At 39.6% G+C, this 15,970-nt stretch overlaps 1 protein-coding gene across 3 annotated transcripts in view; it reads left to right on the top strand.

Moving 5' to 3' along the window:
* Window positions 1-15,970, top strand: part of TMEM164 (transmembrane protein 164) — a 146,921-nt gene that overhangs the window by 48,778 nt on the left and 82,173 nt on the right. The window contains exon 1 of one of the 3 annotated variants that reach the window (XM_074204886.1): window positions 5,026-6,112. The exons of the other annotated variants lie outside the window; for them this stretch is intronic. The gene's annotated coding sequence lies outside the window, so the exon portion shown is untranslated. Of the gene's footprint in view, window positions 1-5,025; window positions 6,113-15,970 lie in introns of those variants that run through there. 3 annotated transcript variants of the gene reach the window in all.

The following is a 15,970-nucleotide window of genomic DNA, read 5'->3' as shown; positions in this document are numbered from 1 at the left end:
TATTAAAAGTTTGTCCATACCTCAAACCTTAATTTGTCCCTTTGCAGCTTCTATTTATTGCTTCTGGTGAGGACCAAGCAGAATAAGGTGAATACCTCTCTACTTGGCACATGATTCTGTGAGATTTACATAGAAAGAGTGCAGGATCAGAGGACCAGTCAGGCTGATCACATCATAGGAACAGCTATTTAGAGCTGAGGGGGACTAAAGAGACCAGCTAGTCCAACTGCCTCATTTTAAAGAGTAGAAACCTGAGTCTCAGGGAGGACAACGCACAAGATCTCATCCATAGTTAAGGGTCAGATGGGATTTGAACCCAAGCCTTCTTTCTCCTCTTTCTCCATGCTGCCTTTTCATGGTGCAGCTTCAACCAGCCTGGGTGTCCCCCTTTGTTTTCTTTTCTTTTTTGGGGGGGAGGCAATCAGAATTAAGTGACTTGCTCTAGGTCACATAGCTAGTAAATTTTAAGTATCTGAGATAGAATTTGAACTCAGGTTTTTCTATCTCTAGGGCCAATGCTCTATCCACTGCAACACTACCTTGCTTCCACCCCCACCCTGCCTTGTTTCTCCATATTTCCATATGCCCTGACAGTTGTGTGTCTTCTGTGGGTGCCTGAGATGATCCACCGTTCAGTGGTTGGGCCCCTCTGGAGTCTGGACCCCCATGAGGAGCTTCCCCAAGAGGAGTGTCTTGGATTCCACGTAAGAGTTTTACCCAAATGAGTTAACAGATCTGTAAAGTGCTCTGTAGACCTCCAAGCCCTATAGAAACATTAATTGTTCTGATCATTAGCCTTATCATCTCCATTCTTGTTTGTTGTTCTTCCTCTCCCTTCCATGGAGAGGAAGACTTTGCTATACAGATGGATGCCCCCAAATCTTGAGCATCTCTCACTGGCGTGTGTTCCTGTGGCACTTAGAAATAAGACAGACCTAGAAGGAAGCCCTGGCCCATTCGTGGGGCCTGAAAGAGATAAAGCTTTGAGCACTTAGGGATATGAGTAGGCAGTGTATCATAAAAGGGGAAAGTGCCTGTGCTTTGTGTATCAAGTATTCCCAGTGTGGATTTGACCTTGGAAGGGTTTCTTTGACCTCTTCATGGGATTAGAGTTACCTCTGGAACCTGTCTCTCCCTGTGTGAATGTGGTGCTGGGCAGCCCTGAAGGTAGGGACAGGGGCATGGGCAGGGGCAGGAGCAGTGTGAGGAGCTGGAGATTCTGACTGGGATTTTTTAGAGACGTTCTAAGGGGAATCTTTTCCCTTCCCCCGCTCCTTTTCCCCACCTCCTCCTCTCCCCACCCCCACCCCTCAACTCCAGCAGAGGCTTCCTTTGGTGAGAATCTTGGAGGGCCTGTGGGAATGTTGATGGAGGTGGTGATTGGGGGGGAGGGGGAGAGTCAATCATGAAGACAACCTCAATTATCTCTGTCAGTCCTCTCCTTTACCTGCCAGTAATGCCCTTTCTCTTGCCACTCGAGGGCTTGGAAGAAGCTTTTTCTTGATGGTGCCTTTAATTTTTATGCTACAGTTATGTTATACTAGAGCTGAAAGAGGCCTCAGAATCTTCAAATTCAACCCCCCCCCCCCCTTATTGAGAAGAGGCTGAGGCCCAGAGAGGGAGAGGAGACTGACTCAGCTGGAAGGGACCTTGAAGACCATCTAATTCAACTCTTTCATTTTACAGAGTGGGAAACTGAGACCCAGTGAGGGAAGAGACTTGTCCAGGGTCACACATAGGATACTAGATCAGAGATGAAAGGGACATCACTGATCTCCTAAGCCAACTCTCTCATTTTACAGAGGAGGAAACTGAGCCTTAGGAAAGTGAAATGTGTTGCCCAGGGTCCCAGATGGCAAAGGTGGGATCTGAATCCCTATCTAATGAGTTAAAGTTCAGTCCTTTTCCCACTCCACCACCTAGTGATAGCACCCTTCTCTTATAACAAAAAAAATTATATGAATCCACCTCTCAACCAAGAGGAGTTGGTTGGTCATCTCTGTGTCTCCGAAACAAAGATTAAACATTGCATATAACTTGAATCTATCTTTTAGGAATGCTTTCATTTGTAGTATTGTGCCTGACTTGTGTATTGTTCTCTTTGTTCTGAGAAGAATGGAATTTTGAAGTTTTGTCCTCCTTAAGTCAGTACACTGGGACAAAGCCAGCACTTGGAAGAGAATAACTTGAGTTCAGAAACAGTGTGACTTGTCTAACATTGAAGTCAAAAGACCTGGCTTTGAGTCCCAATTTTGCCAGCTCTAGGCCCTAAGACAAGTTTGTTCATTTCTTTAAACCTCAGTTTTATCATCTATAAAATGGGCATGTTAGTGACAATGTGGTTATTAGATATGTGACCAGCCTCAGAGTTAACTAGGCCTCTATTCACTTGGGCACATAATGACTTTTGGATCCTGGTCAAATCACTCTATAGTGACCTCAGACAGAACACCTGTCTGTTTTATCTGCATTAATAAAGCAGGGGAATTATTGAATACTTATTGAATTATTGAATCCCTATTGAATACTCAATACTCATGAAGTCAGATATCCAAACTAAAACATGGGGATGATAATACTTTTTAGGGTTGTTTTTTTTTTTTTTAGGTTTTTTGCAAGGCAGATGGGGTTAAGTGGCTTGCCCAAGGCCACACAGCTAGGTAATCATGAAGTGTCTGAGACCGGATGTGAACCCAGGTCCTCCTGACTCCAGGTCCGGTGCTCTATCCACTGCGCCACCTAGCCGCCCCTAGAGTTGTTTTAATAAAAGGGTTTTTTTTATAAAAATGGGAGCTTTTGTTATTATGAATGAGAGGTCCGAAGTGAAGGTCAGCAAAATTGTATCCTACTCTGCCTAGGGATAGAGCGGCAACTATAATGTGATGGAAAGAGCCTTGGTCCTAGTCAGGAGCTGGGCTTGAATTCTGGCCCTATTAGGTTTTTAGGGAATCATTGGGCTAATCACTGCTGCCGTCGGAGCCATAGTGTTCTCATCTGTGAGATTAAGAAACATGGGATAAAGTACTTGATTGCCAGTCAGTAGAGACAGAAACAATTGTGTTATCCAAGTTTACTGTAGAACAGGGTGTCCAAAATGTAGCCCACAAAGCGATTTTATGCAGTCCGCCTAGAGGTCTACAAAATGTTTTAGTAAACAAAGCCGAGCTACCACAGAACTGTCATTAAAATGGCAAATCAAAATATTTTGTCTGTTGTTTCAATAAAAACTTTTAAAAGTGGGCCAGTTAGGTGGCACAGTGGATAGAGCACCGGACCTGGAGTCAGGAGGACCTGGGTTCAAATCCGGTCTCAGACACTTCATGATTACCTAGCTGTGTGGCCTTGGGCAAGCCACTTAACCCCATTGCCTTGCAAAAACCTAAAAAAAAACTTTTAAAAGTAATGTTGGACAGCCCTGCTATAGGCCACCCGGACAGAAGCCAGTTATTGATGAAGAGTTTGGGAGATAGATCATGATCCAGCACAGGGTAGGGATAAAAGTAGTGTAGTATCAAGAAAGCCTTCAATTATCTATTCATCTCTCTGATAAAACTCTCTTCTAAAATTATTAACGAATTATTAATTTGTACAAATATATTAATTTCTTAATATTCCATAATGAAAATTTTATCCTTCAAAAGGGGGGTGACAAAAAGGGGAAACTTTTAAAAGTTTATCTTTTATTATCTTTTTACATCTCTTACTTTTATCTTCCTGTCCATCCTTCCCCTATTTTACCTCTTAGAGAGTCATCCCTTATAACAAAGAATTTTTGAAAGAGAAAAAAAGAAAGGAGAAAAAAATCAGCAAATCCTATTAACAAATTGAAATATTCTAATATTCTATGCAATGTCCCATACACATGGACCCTGATCTCTGTAAAGGAATCAGAGGAGGTATCTTTGGAACACATCTTGTTCTATACAATTTTTTCAACATTCAGCTTTGATGTTACTGATCTTTCTGTTTACACTGTTGTGGAAATTACATTATTGTGGCAATGTGTATATTTTTTCCTTGCACTGTTCACTTTGTCTCAGTTTATGTAAAGCCCTCTTATACTTTCATTACTTTTCTCATGGCATAGTAACACTATTACATTCACATACCACAATTTATTTATCTATTACCCAACTGAAGAGTATCCACTTTGTTTCTAGTTCTTTGCTGCCACAAAAAGGGCTGCTAAAATGCAAATTAAAGCATCTCTGAGGTACCACCTCACACCTCTCAGACTGGTCAATAAGACTAGAAAGGACAGTGATCAGTGTTGGAAGGGATGTGGGAAATCTGGGACACTAATACATTGTTGGTGGAGCTGTAAACTCATCCAAACTTTCTGGTGAGCAATTTGGAATAATTATACCCAAAGGGCAACAATAATGTGCATACCCTTTGATCCAGCAGTAGCACTACTGGGTCTGTACCCTGAAGAGATGATGAAAAAGGGTAAAAACATCACTTGTACAAAAGTATTCATAGCAGTCCTGTTTGTGGTGCCAAAGAATTAGAAATTGAGTGAATGTCCTTCAATTGGGGGATGGCTGAACAAATTGTGGTATATGTACATTATGGAATGCTATTTTTCTATTAGAAACCAGGAGGGATGGGAATTCAGATAAGCCTGGAAGGATTTACATGAACTGATGCTGAGTGAGATGAGCAGAACCAGAAGAACATTGTACACCCTAACAGCAACATGGGGGTGATGATCAACCTTAATGGACTTGCTCATTTCATCAGTGAAACAATCAGTGACAATTTTGGGGTATCTGTGATGGAGAACACCATCTGTATCCAGAGAAAGAATTGTGGAGTTTGAACAAAGACCAAAGTCTGTTATCTTATGTAATTTTGCTCTCTTATATTTTTTTCCCTTAAGGATATGGTTTCTCTCTCATCACATTCAACTTAGATCAATGTATAGCATAGAAACAATTTAAAGACTAACAGACTGCCTTCTGCAGGGGGTGGGGGGAGGGAAGCGAGATTAGGGGGAAAAATTGTAAAATTCAAAAATAAATAAACAAATAAATAAATTTAAAAAACCAAGGACTGCTGTAAATATTTTGGTATAAATAAAATAAAATAAAATGAATAGAATGAAAATTTTATTTGTGATATGATTCTCACCACAAAGGAGGAACTAGTTTCTGGGATTGAAATGATGGAAACCTTGGTGGGAAATGACCAGTTTCGTAGTAGGCAAAGAGGAAAGCTAGGAAAACTGACATGGATGCTAAATTTGGGGAGAATAGATTTCAAAGACTTTAGAGAAAGGAAGGGTGAGATCCCGTGAATTGAAATTCTATAAGGAGGATTCAACTGAGGAGGGATAGAATGCTCTTGAGAATGAAATTCTGAAGACATAGAGAAATAATTCTAAAGGAGACAAAAATGAAAAATTGTTTAAAGATACCAAGGTAAATGCATAGAAACTCATTGATTAATTTTGAATTTTAAAAATGATGTACTGAAGGAAGTGCCACTGGATGAATACAAAGGCATGGTATGGTCCTGTGAGCTGTGTGGGCAGAGGTAGCAAAGAAAGATATGGGCAACCAAAAAAACATTTTAGTTGTTTGGAGAAAGAAAACTCAAAGAAAGTCTAGGACTATAACAATAGAGGATAAGATAGTGGAGAAAAGGCAAAATTACTGAATTCGTATTTTGCTTTTATTTTCACTGTCAAGGATAGTAATCATTGGGCTGGAAGGGAGATAGTAAAATTGACTGTCAGGGCTACCTGAGATAGTAGTGAGGTAAAAGTCCTTAGTGCATCACCAGGATCAGACAAATGGGGGAAAAAAGCAACTTATGGACTTTATTGCTTGAGAAAGGGAGAGAGGGCAAATGTTCTGATTTTTTTTTAACAAATGGAAAGAATAGAATTTTCAACAGTTCTGTGAGCTTGACTTTGATTCTTGGCCAAATGTTAAAATGAATCGTTAAAGGAATATCTGCTGTTGTTTGTTCTTTGTTCTTGAAGAGGACCATGCCATCAGAGAGGTGATGCCATGACATGCAAGTTGCTTGGATCTAAGTGAAGGAGGACTGTGCAAAGTGACCAATCTCACTTTCTCTTTTGTAACCATCTGTATCCAGTGGCAAGGTAGAGATATGGATATTTAGGGGGAAAAAACCAATGACATGTTCTTTTCTCGAGCAGGTCAGCCAAACTAACCTTATTTCCTATGACTGGTGGATCAGGGTAATGTTTACAGATGTAATTGAGCTGATTTTGAATAAAGGAGTTGATTTTTAAAATCAAATTTAAGACTTGAAATTTTTATATTTTCTGTATGGTTTTAAAATTTTTTTTAGGTTTTTGCAAGGCAAATGGGGTTAAGTGGCTTGCCCAGGGCCACGCAGCTAGGTAATTATTAAGTGTCTGAGACTGGATTTGAACCCAGGTACTCCTGACTCCAGGGTTGGTGCTTTATCCACTACGCCACCTAGCCGCCCCGGTTTTAAATTTTTAAAGGGTTTTCAGTCATCTTATTCTTGTGGACATGATAGGGAGATGTAGACTAGACATAGTAAAGTTAGATGGATTTGGCACTCATTGAATGGCCAGGTAATTAATTAATCGCTGAGAGTTCAGTGTCAACCTGAAAGGAGGTCTCATGGCAGCATGCTGGCCGTATTCAGTTCTCAGCTGGTACACACTTTTTATCAATGACTTGGATAATGGCAGAGCTGGCATGCTTATCAAATTTATAGATAATGCAAAACTGAAAGGGAGAGCTAATACAATGGACAACAAATGTTGGCAGGCTGGAAATTTGGACTCAATCTAAAAAGCTGACATTTACTGGGATAAATACAAAACCTTATACTTTGATCCCCAAATCAGCTTCACAAGCATAGTGTGGGGGCCATATGGTTAGAGTTGTTTGTCTGAGAAAGATCTGGGAGTTTGAGCAGACTGCAGAGTACAGTAGGCAAACGAGATGAAGTAACCCAGAAAAGCCCAAATCTAATTCGGTCTTAGGCTGTGTTAGGAGCCTCAAAGTCTAATACCAGAAAGGAGGTAGTCCTACTCTACTTTGTGGTCTGGTTAGACCACTTGCAGGGATTTTGTTCAATCTGAAAGTCATCTTTTGGGAAGGAAAAATAAAACTGCATTATGTCCAGTGATGCGAAGCCAGAATAGCAAAAGGCCTCGACTCTGTGCCCTGTGAGGATTCATTGAAGAAGTCTGGCATGCTTAGCCCAGAGAAGAGAAGACTAAGAATGGGGACATCACAGTTCCCTTTAAATTTATGAAGAGCTGTCATGTGGAAGGACCAGAGGGCAGAACTGGGAGCAATAAGGGGAATGTTGCAGAGAGGCCAATTCTGGTATGATATCAGAAAGAAACTTCTTCCAAATTGTAGCTGTCAAAAAGTATCTTGGGAGATAGGCTCTCTCTCATTGGAGGCTATCAAACAAAAGCTGAGTTATCTCTTGATGGAAATATTTACAGAGAGATATAAATTGGACTATGTGGTTACCTAGGTTCCATCCATTTCTCAAATTCTGTGATCTTATCGGTGTCCGCATCAGTAAGGTACAAAGGAACAGAGTTGGTTTGCTATGAGAGGAGAAAAATAGAAAATAAGAGCAATTTATTGCTTTGGTTTGTTGTGCAGATAGCCCATTAGGTATATTTAAATAAGGAAACCATTCAGTTGAGTATAGAAGGCTCAATGCTGGCAGAACCCATTACTGTCATTTGCTTATAATTTTCCCTATAGCTTATTTGCAGGTTTTTAAAGGATCACCATATAAAGATACTGTAAAAGCAAGGCATCTTAATAGACTTAGTCATTTTAGAGGAGGTGGAAGATAATGACTCAATTTGGGTAGACATAAATGGAACTGTTTTGAAGGGGAAGGAGCATTGCTATGACAACAAATGACTTATATTTGATTTAGAAGAAGGGGAGACTGCTGTAGTACAGTGCAGTATTTCACAAAGCAGTTGAGAAGAATTCTTGAACTTGGATAAATAGACATTTGGATATTTATGAATAATTTTTGGCTAAACATACACTGTTAACTAGGAAATGTTAGGTAATGAGGTGCTTCCATAGATTCTGTACATATTCTCTGGATAGAAATTTCAAGCCTATAAAAACATCTGGTTATTTTATTCAATTTGTAAAATGCAATAACCACATGTCACGTGTTCCCTTCTGTACAGTGTCCCCCAGCCATCTCATATTTATTTATTTAACATGAGTGTAAACTGTTGTATATGCAAAAATAACTATTTACTGTTTATCATACTCTATATTTGGATTCTAGTTTATATAAAGTTGGGAAATAATATATGTACATATATGTATTCATATATATTTTGTGTGTGTATACACAGAGAGAGAGAGAGAGAGAGAGAGAGAGAGAGAAAGAGAATGAGAAAAGTGGCCTCAAACCAAAGCCTATGTGAACAGATTCAAGTCTGGCTAGAGTAGACTGTATTGGAAGATGTCTTATTTATCTTCATATCCCTTACAGTGTCTAGCATAGGATCTTATACACATTAAGTGTTTAGCAAACAGGTCCCACATTAGTGTGGATAATGAATGTACTGAAATGACCACATATATTAGAATTAACACTATTTGAAGTTATAATTAGGTAAAATTTGACCAATAGTTCTAGCTTAATAGAAATAGGCAGGGCTAATTTAAATAATGCTACCATGTTAGTGGAGTTCATTATTTGCACTAATTGGCACCTATTTTGAACTGAATGGAAGCAGAAAGAGGCATGGTTGACACAAAATAGTGACCTCCAAAATCCACATGTGTATGTATTCCCTGTCCACTGGGCCACCTGGGAAACTAAGTGGTACAGTAGATAGGGAAGTAGATCAGAAAAACTTCATGAGTTCAAGTATGGGTCTCAGATATTTACTAGCTCTTTGACCCTGGACAAGTCACATCTCTCTGTCTCAATGTTTTCTTCTGTCAAATAAGCTACAGAAGGAAATGTCAAACCACTCTAATATTTTTGCCAAGAAAACCTCAAAAGAGGTCACGGAGAGTCAGATACTGTTGAACAAATTCAACAACAATAATCTATATGTGTTGAATTATTGAACTGACTCAATAATCTGTATGGGTGTTGGTGTATATATGTGTATATACACACAGATTTTTATACACACACAATCACACACACATACATATCTATCTGAAGCTGGAAGACAAATAACTACTTCATCACTTTAATACATTCATTCCTTTCTCCAGCCCTATGTCTCAATTTCTTTTCTGTTTTGTTTTCCTTTGACAGACCAGGATGTATCCTGGAAGTGTAAGAGAGAAAGTAATAGTTACAGACCAAAGAATGTATTTGAGAACCTGTTGACTCATTGGGCCCAAATATTCCCCCATTTATCTTCACAGTAACTGGCCTAAGAGAGTTCAGAGATAGACTTATTGAAGAAATGAGTTTTGAAAAAGAGACATTTTAGAAGCTAAGACCTGGAAATAATATTGGATAGTAGAGATGGATGTTGTATTGCCTTAGAGACCCTGCAAATTCTAATTTAGGACTTTGTTCTTTGTAGTTTACTTATGTGACTTAAAATTTCATGAGACATCAGTTTATATTAACAAGTGACCTTAATTGCTGAGACATAGAAGAGCAGTTGGATTGGGATTAAAGTCAGTACCTGAAGTCTTGTCTATGTACTTTAAAGAATTAACCAGCTAATAAAATCAAAATGGCAGCATGAAAGTATAATATTTCATATTACTATAGTTGATATTCATACAGCTCTTCTATTAGTGCTTTCACAAACATTATCTTGTGATCTGGTACTTATAGAGTTGATTTTGTGAACTCAAGGGAAAGATTTTTAGTTTTTTATTCAGTCCAATGTTCTAACTTGGATCTTTTTTTATACTTGTCAGTCTTATAGCATATTATTTTATCTTCATGGTCACCCCTAGTTGTAATGGTAAAAATCCCCAAACCAAAAACCCTGCTTTCCATTCTCTCTCTCTGACTCTCTCTCTTTTTTTGGCAAGGCAATGGGATTAAGTAATTTGCCCAAGAACACACAGCTAAGTATTAAGTGTCTGAGGTCAAACTTGAACTCAGTTCCTCCTGATTCCAGGACTGGTGCTCTATCTATCCACTGCGCTAACCAGCTACCCATTCACTCTCTTTTTTAAGATTTTTATTTCATTTCTTTACATTTACTTCCTTCATTCATTTGGAGCTACTTACTATGTATGGTGGAAGTTGTTGGTCCAAACCTAGTTTCTACCCAGTTTCTTTTCCTAATAGTTCTTGTGAAACAACAGCAACAATGTTGATGATAACTATCATTTGTGAAGTGCTTTTCAAACGTTATCTCATTTGTTCCTTAAAACATTCCTGAGAGATAGGTGCTATTATCATTGTCATTTTACAGATGAGGAAATTGAGGCAGAGGTCAAGTAACTTGCTGGTATCAACTGGGAAGTGTCTGAGACTAGCAGACTTCCTGACTTAAGATGCAGATATTTTCTTCCAGTAGTTTGTATTCTTGGGCTTCTCAAATACTGGTTTATGACACTATGGGATACTTTCTGCTATCTAGTCTGTTCCACATGTATACATTTTGACTTCTTTGTTAGTATTAATGACTCATCAGGATTATGAGATCTAACAATTTCTAATTTGGAAGGAATATTAGCAGCCACCTAGTTCAACCTGAATCAGAACCTCTGCCATGTCATACTTAAGACCTATGATTTTCTACTACCAATCGGTAATTTCTGTTCTCTACCAGTCAGAAACCTTTATTTTCTCCTCTTTGGAGAGAATATTCTCTGCAAAATTTCCTCCTCTGTAGTGTGGTAATTGGAGTTCAGGATAATCCTGAGACTCTAGAAGCTGATTTTTCTCGTTGTTTGGTCAGTCATTTCATTCTTGTCCAAGTCTTGATGACCCATTTGGAGTTTTCTTGGCAAAGGTACTGGAGTGGTTTACCATGTCCTTCTCCAGCTCATTTTACAGATGAGGAAACTGAGGTAAACTGGGTGAAGTGACTTGCCAAGGGTCAAACAACTTGTCAGAGTCTGAGATTGGGTTTGAACTCAGATCTCCCTCCAGACTGACTCTCTGTCCACTATACTACCAAATCTATTACTGTCTCTTTTGTTTCCAGGACAGTGCTTCTGAATCATCAAAAAGAAAAGATTAAATTGTGTTCCATTTGATTTTGTCTTTTATTATATTTAATTTTCTTGTACTGTGGCTTATCTTCATGTGGTCACAGCAAGACTAATTCATTATCCTTTCATTCTGGTTAACTAAAAAATATAGCTTTGAAATTTTTTCTCAATATACTTTGTATTGATTATTCTTTGCACTTATTTCCTCTTATCTTCCTCATGGGATCTTAGCAGAGATATTCTTATTCCCATGTGATAGATGAGGAAACTGAGAAATACCTATTTAGGGTTCAAATAGTTTTTCTTGTTTCTCCCCTATTAAAGTTCTATAGAAATAGTATAAAAACAATATACTTGATTTGGTTTAGTTACCCTTTGGGCATAATTCCAAATTATTTTTCAGAATTGTTGGATTAGTTCACAACTCCACCAACAATACATTAGTGCTCCAATATTTATCATTTTCCTTTTCTGTCACATTGGCCAATCTGGTAGGTGTGAGGTGGTATCTCAGAATTGCTTTAATTTGCATTTTTCTAGTCAATAGTGATTTAGAGCATTTTTTCACATGATTGTACATAGCTTTAATTTTTTCATCTGAAAACTACCTATTCATATCCTTTGATTATTTAACAATTGAGCATTGACCTATTGAACCTTCCATTTTGGGTATAAATGGGTATTGTAATTAGCATCAAATAATGTATATTCATATTGCAAAACAGGGAATTTATTTGTTATCATGTTTAACTGGGTGAAATGTTTGATAGTTCTAAGAGACAATGATCCACTTTCTTTCACGTAAAGTGCTTTTGGGGGCCTCAAGTCAAGAGCCATCCAACTAGGTTTAGATTGAATGGAAGGAAATGAAATATTTCTCCTGAAGAAGAGTATCGTTCTTTCTTGGACAGTACTAGAAACTTCTGTACTGGAAGACCCTTTTGCATACTGGATGCAGTCCCTGGTTCCTCCTTCCATAGCATGTGGGTCCCAAACTTCCTGGATCCTAGGAGACGTGTCCCAGGCTACCTCTCCTGGAAAAAAAAGTCAGTTTCCTTACGTTCATTGTGAAGTCTCAGAAATGTCTAATGAGGCCCTGAGCGGCAGCTTGGTGTTTATTAAACACCTACTTACTATGTGCTAAAAGACTCTCATTTAATTTGGGGAGAGATAGCATCACTTAGTCAAAGAGAATTTCTCAAGCACTCTAGTTGGCACCAGGCAATGTCCTAAATGCTGGGAATATAAAGAAATGAACCAATCTCTATCCTTAAGGGGCTTATATTCTCTAGAAGGAAACCTTTTTATAGGGGAGATTTATTAAGGGTCTTCTATGTGCCAGATCCAAATAAAGACAAAAATGAAAGTTGTAGTAGAAAATATACCGTACTTGGAATCAGGAAAACCTCAGTTCTTGTCTAGCTCCTGACACCTATTAGCCACGTAAATCTCCAAGCTCACTGAACCTCAGTTTTACCATCTGCTAAATGGGAATAAAAATACCTACAGCAGCTGCCTCAATATTTTTTCTTGAGACCCAAATGCTAAGTTGTTTGTAAAACACTTTCACAAATCTTAAAGTGCTATATAAATAACAGTTATTGTTGTTAAGTCAATCAGCAAGCATTTAAGTATCTTCTATGTATCAGTTATTGTGCCAATCTCTGTAGCAAAAGAAAGACAAAAAAACAGTCCCTTCTCCCAAGAAACTCCCAGTCTAAGGGAGATGAAGTGATCTTTCTATGATCCTTGGTGGGATTCTTACCAATAGAAAGTCAAAACTTCTCTCTCAGATGCCTCCTCCTACCCCTTTGGAATGGAATGGTCAGAATTAAATATCTCTCCTCTGCTAATGAACTTTAATGAACTTAACTGGACTGACCTAGGGGGAGGGACCTAACTGGTTCCTTCAGAGGCCTAAAGCCTTGCCAGCTGGCACAGGCCTGGACAGAGTTTGTACAAGTGGTAGAGGTTTTACAGATGAATGATTGAATGAATGGAATGAACATTTCCTATTCTTCTTGCTTAGGGTTAGCCCGGAGATCTTGAATTGGAAGGGCCTACAGTGGTCATTTAGTCCCACCACTCTTAAAGAGGAGGAAACCAAGGCCCAAGGAAGGGAAGTCACTTGCATTTGATGGCCTGTGACCTTTTTAGAACTCAAGTTCACTTCCACACTATGATGAGACATGTCAAATTATGTTGTAATAAAGCAGAGTATAATAACTTTTGTAGGAGAAGCAAAATAAAATTATATTTAATTACAGGTCAGATTTGGCTTCTAGGGGCAGAGCCAAGGTGGCGACAGAAGAGCCTCTCTTAGGTGCTCTCTCTATATAATATTTCGAAACTCATAAAATAATGACTCTAACTAAATTTTCGAGAGACAGAACCCACAGAAAGATCCAGTGAGGCAATTCTCCAGCCCAAGGTAACTTGAAAATAGTGGAAAGGCTCGAGTCCACCAGGTTAGAGGGGCGACCTGCCAGAGTGAAGGAACTTCAGCCTCCCAGAGGCAGCCCCAGGGTGCCTGGGAGCCATGGCTCACAACAGAAGGGGCAGTTTCCTGGCCTACACCCTGGGGAACACTGGGCACAACTTGGAAGATGGGGGGGGGGCTCTGCCAGAGCAAGCACATGAAGCCCAGCCCTCAGGGCATTTAGCAAGCAGTGTGGGTGGCTGCAGCAGCCCAGATCCAGGAAATGGAAGCAGATGGAGCCAGTAAGCAGGAGTCCCCAGGCAACTGAGCCTTGAATGCTCAGTCTACCAAAGGTGGGGGAGTGGAGAGAGACTTTTGAGGTCTGTCCTCTGTCCCTGGAACAGGACTCTGGGGATACTGACCATATTCAGATCCTGTTCACAGTCTAGGCCCCCCATAGAACAGCAGGCCCCCCTCCCACCTCAGCCCCGTGACAAAGGGGTGCGCTTGTGGTCATTCACAGACCAGGAGGGAAGACAGAGCCTCACACACTGAGATCCTTGTGGGGGGTGTCCCAATAATACTCAAAAGCTCAGGAAGCACCCCAAAACCAGGCACAGGATAGGGAAATGAGTAAACAAAGAAAAAAGAGGAACACTATTGAGAAATACATTATCTGTGATCTTAAGAAGGATCAAAATACTCAATCTGAAGGTGAGGAAGTACAAGCTCCTGCACCTAAAGATTGCAAGAAAAATGGAAATTGGGCCCAGGCTATGACAGAGCTCACAAAAGATTTTGAAAATAAAGTGAGGGAGACAGAAGAAAAATTGGTAAAAGAAATGAGAGAGATGCAGGAAAAAAACATGAAAAAGATGTCAGCAGCTTAGTCAAGGAGATCCAAAAAAATGCTGAAGAAAAAACATGTTAAAAACCAGCATAGGTCAAATGGATAAAACAGTTCAAACAGCTATTGAGGAGAAGAATGCTTTAAAAAGCAGAATTGGCCAGATGAAAAAAAGAGATAAGAAAACTCTCTGAGGAAAACAAATCCTTCAGATGTAGAATGGAAGTGAGGGAGGCTGATGATTTGACAACAAATCAGGATACAATACTTCAAAACCAAAAGAATGAAAAATTAGAAGAAAATGTGAAACATCTCATTGAAAAAACAACTGATCTGGAAAACAGATTCAGGAAAGAAGATTTAAAAATTATTGGGATACCTGAAAGTCATGATCAGGAAAAGAGCCTTGACCTTATTTTTAAAGAATTCCTATAGGAAAATTGCCCTGATACCCTAGAAGTAGAGGGCAAAATAGAAATTGAGAGAATCCACCAATCTCCCGGAACAGAAAGAGATCCAAAAAAACAACCCCCAGGAATATTATAGCCATGTTCCAGAGCTCCCAAGTCAAAGAGAAAATATTACAAGCAGCCAGAAGGACACAATTCAAATATCGTGGAGCTGTAGTCAGGATCACACAGGACTTAGCAGCAACTACATTAAGGACTCGTAGGGCTTGGAATATAATATTCCGGAAGGCAAAAGAGCTTGGAATGCAACCAAGAATCAACTACCCAGCAAAACTGAATGTCCTCTTTCAGGGAAGAAGATGGACTTTCAATGAACCAGGGGAATTTCAAATGTTCCTGTTAAAATGACCAGAGCTGAACAGGAAGCTTGATCTTCAAATACAGGACTCAGGTGAAGCATAGAGAGTGGAGGAGAAGGGTAAAATATGAGGGACTTAATGATGATGAACTGCATGTATTCCTGCATAGAAAAATGACACTGATAATACTCGTAAGAAACTTCTCATTTAATAGAGCAGGTAGAAGGAGCTTTTATAGATGAAGCACAGAAGAGAGCTGAATTTGAAGCTATAATATATTGTAAAAATGAAGTCAATGGCTAAAAGGGAAATGTACTGGGAGTAAGCGAAAGGAGAGGTGGAATAGGCTAAGATATTTCATAGAAGTTTTTTTATTACATTGAGCTATTGCAATGATATGGAAGGGGACAGGTGAGGGGGAATGAGGGAATCTTCGCTCTCATCAGAGGTGGCTTGGAGAGGAAACAGCATATATACTCAATGGGGTATAGGCATCTGGAGTAAGAAGGGGGGGACAGGCGGAAGAAGGGGATGTGAGTGATGGAGCAGAGGGTGGACCATGGGGGAGAGTGGTCAGATATAATACATTTTCTTTTTTACTTCTTGTAAGGGGCTGGGATTGGATGGCCTGTCTGGGACCACAGGACCGGGTGGTTGCTGGGCCTTAGGGGTGGTAGGTGGGCTCGGGGCCTCTTGGCCCCAGGGCTGGTGATCAGTCTGCTGCACCACTCAGCTACCCTACAGCACATTTAAGAAGAGGGATAGAGTGAAAGGAG

Source organism: Macrotis lagotis, chromosome X, assembly GCF_037893015.1.
Source record: "Macrotis lagotis isolate mMagLag1 chromosome X, bilby.v1.9.chrom.fasta, whole genome shotgun sequence".
NCBI lineage: Eukaryota > Metazoa > Chordata > Mammalia > Peramelemorphia > Peramelidae > Macrotis > Macrotis lagotis.
Note: the sequence above shows the minus strand (reverse complement) of the source record. Positions and strands in the feature narration are given on the sequence as shown.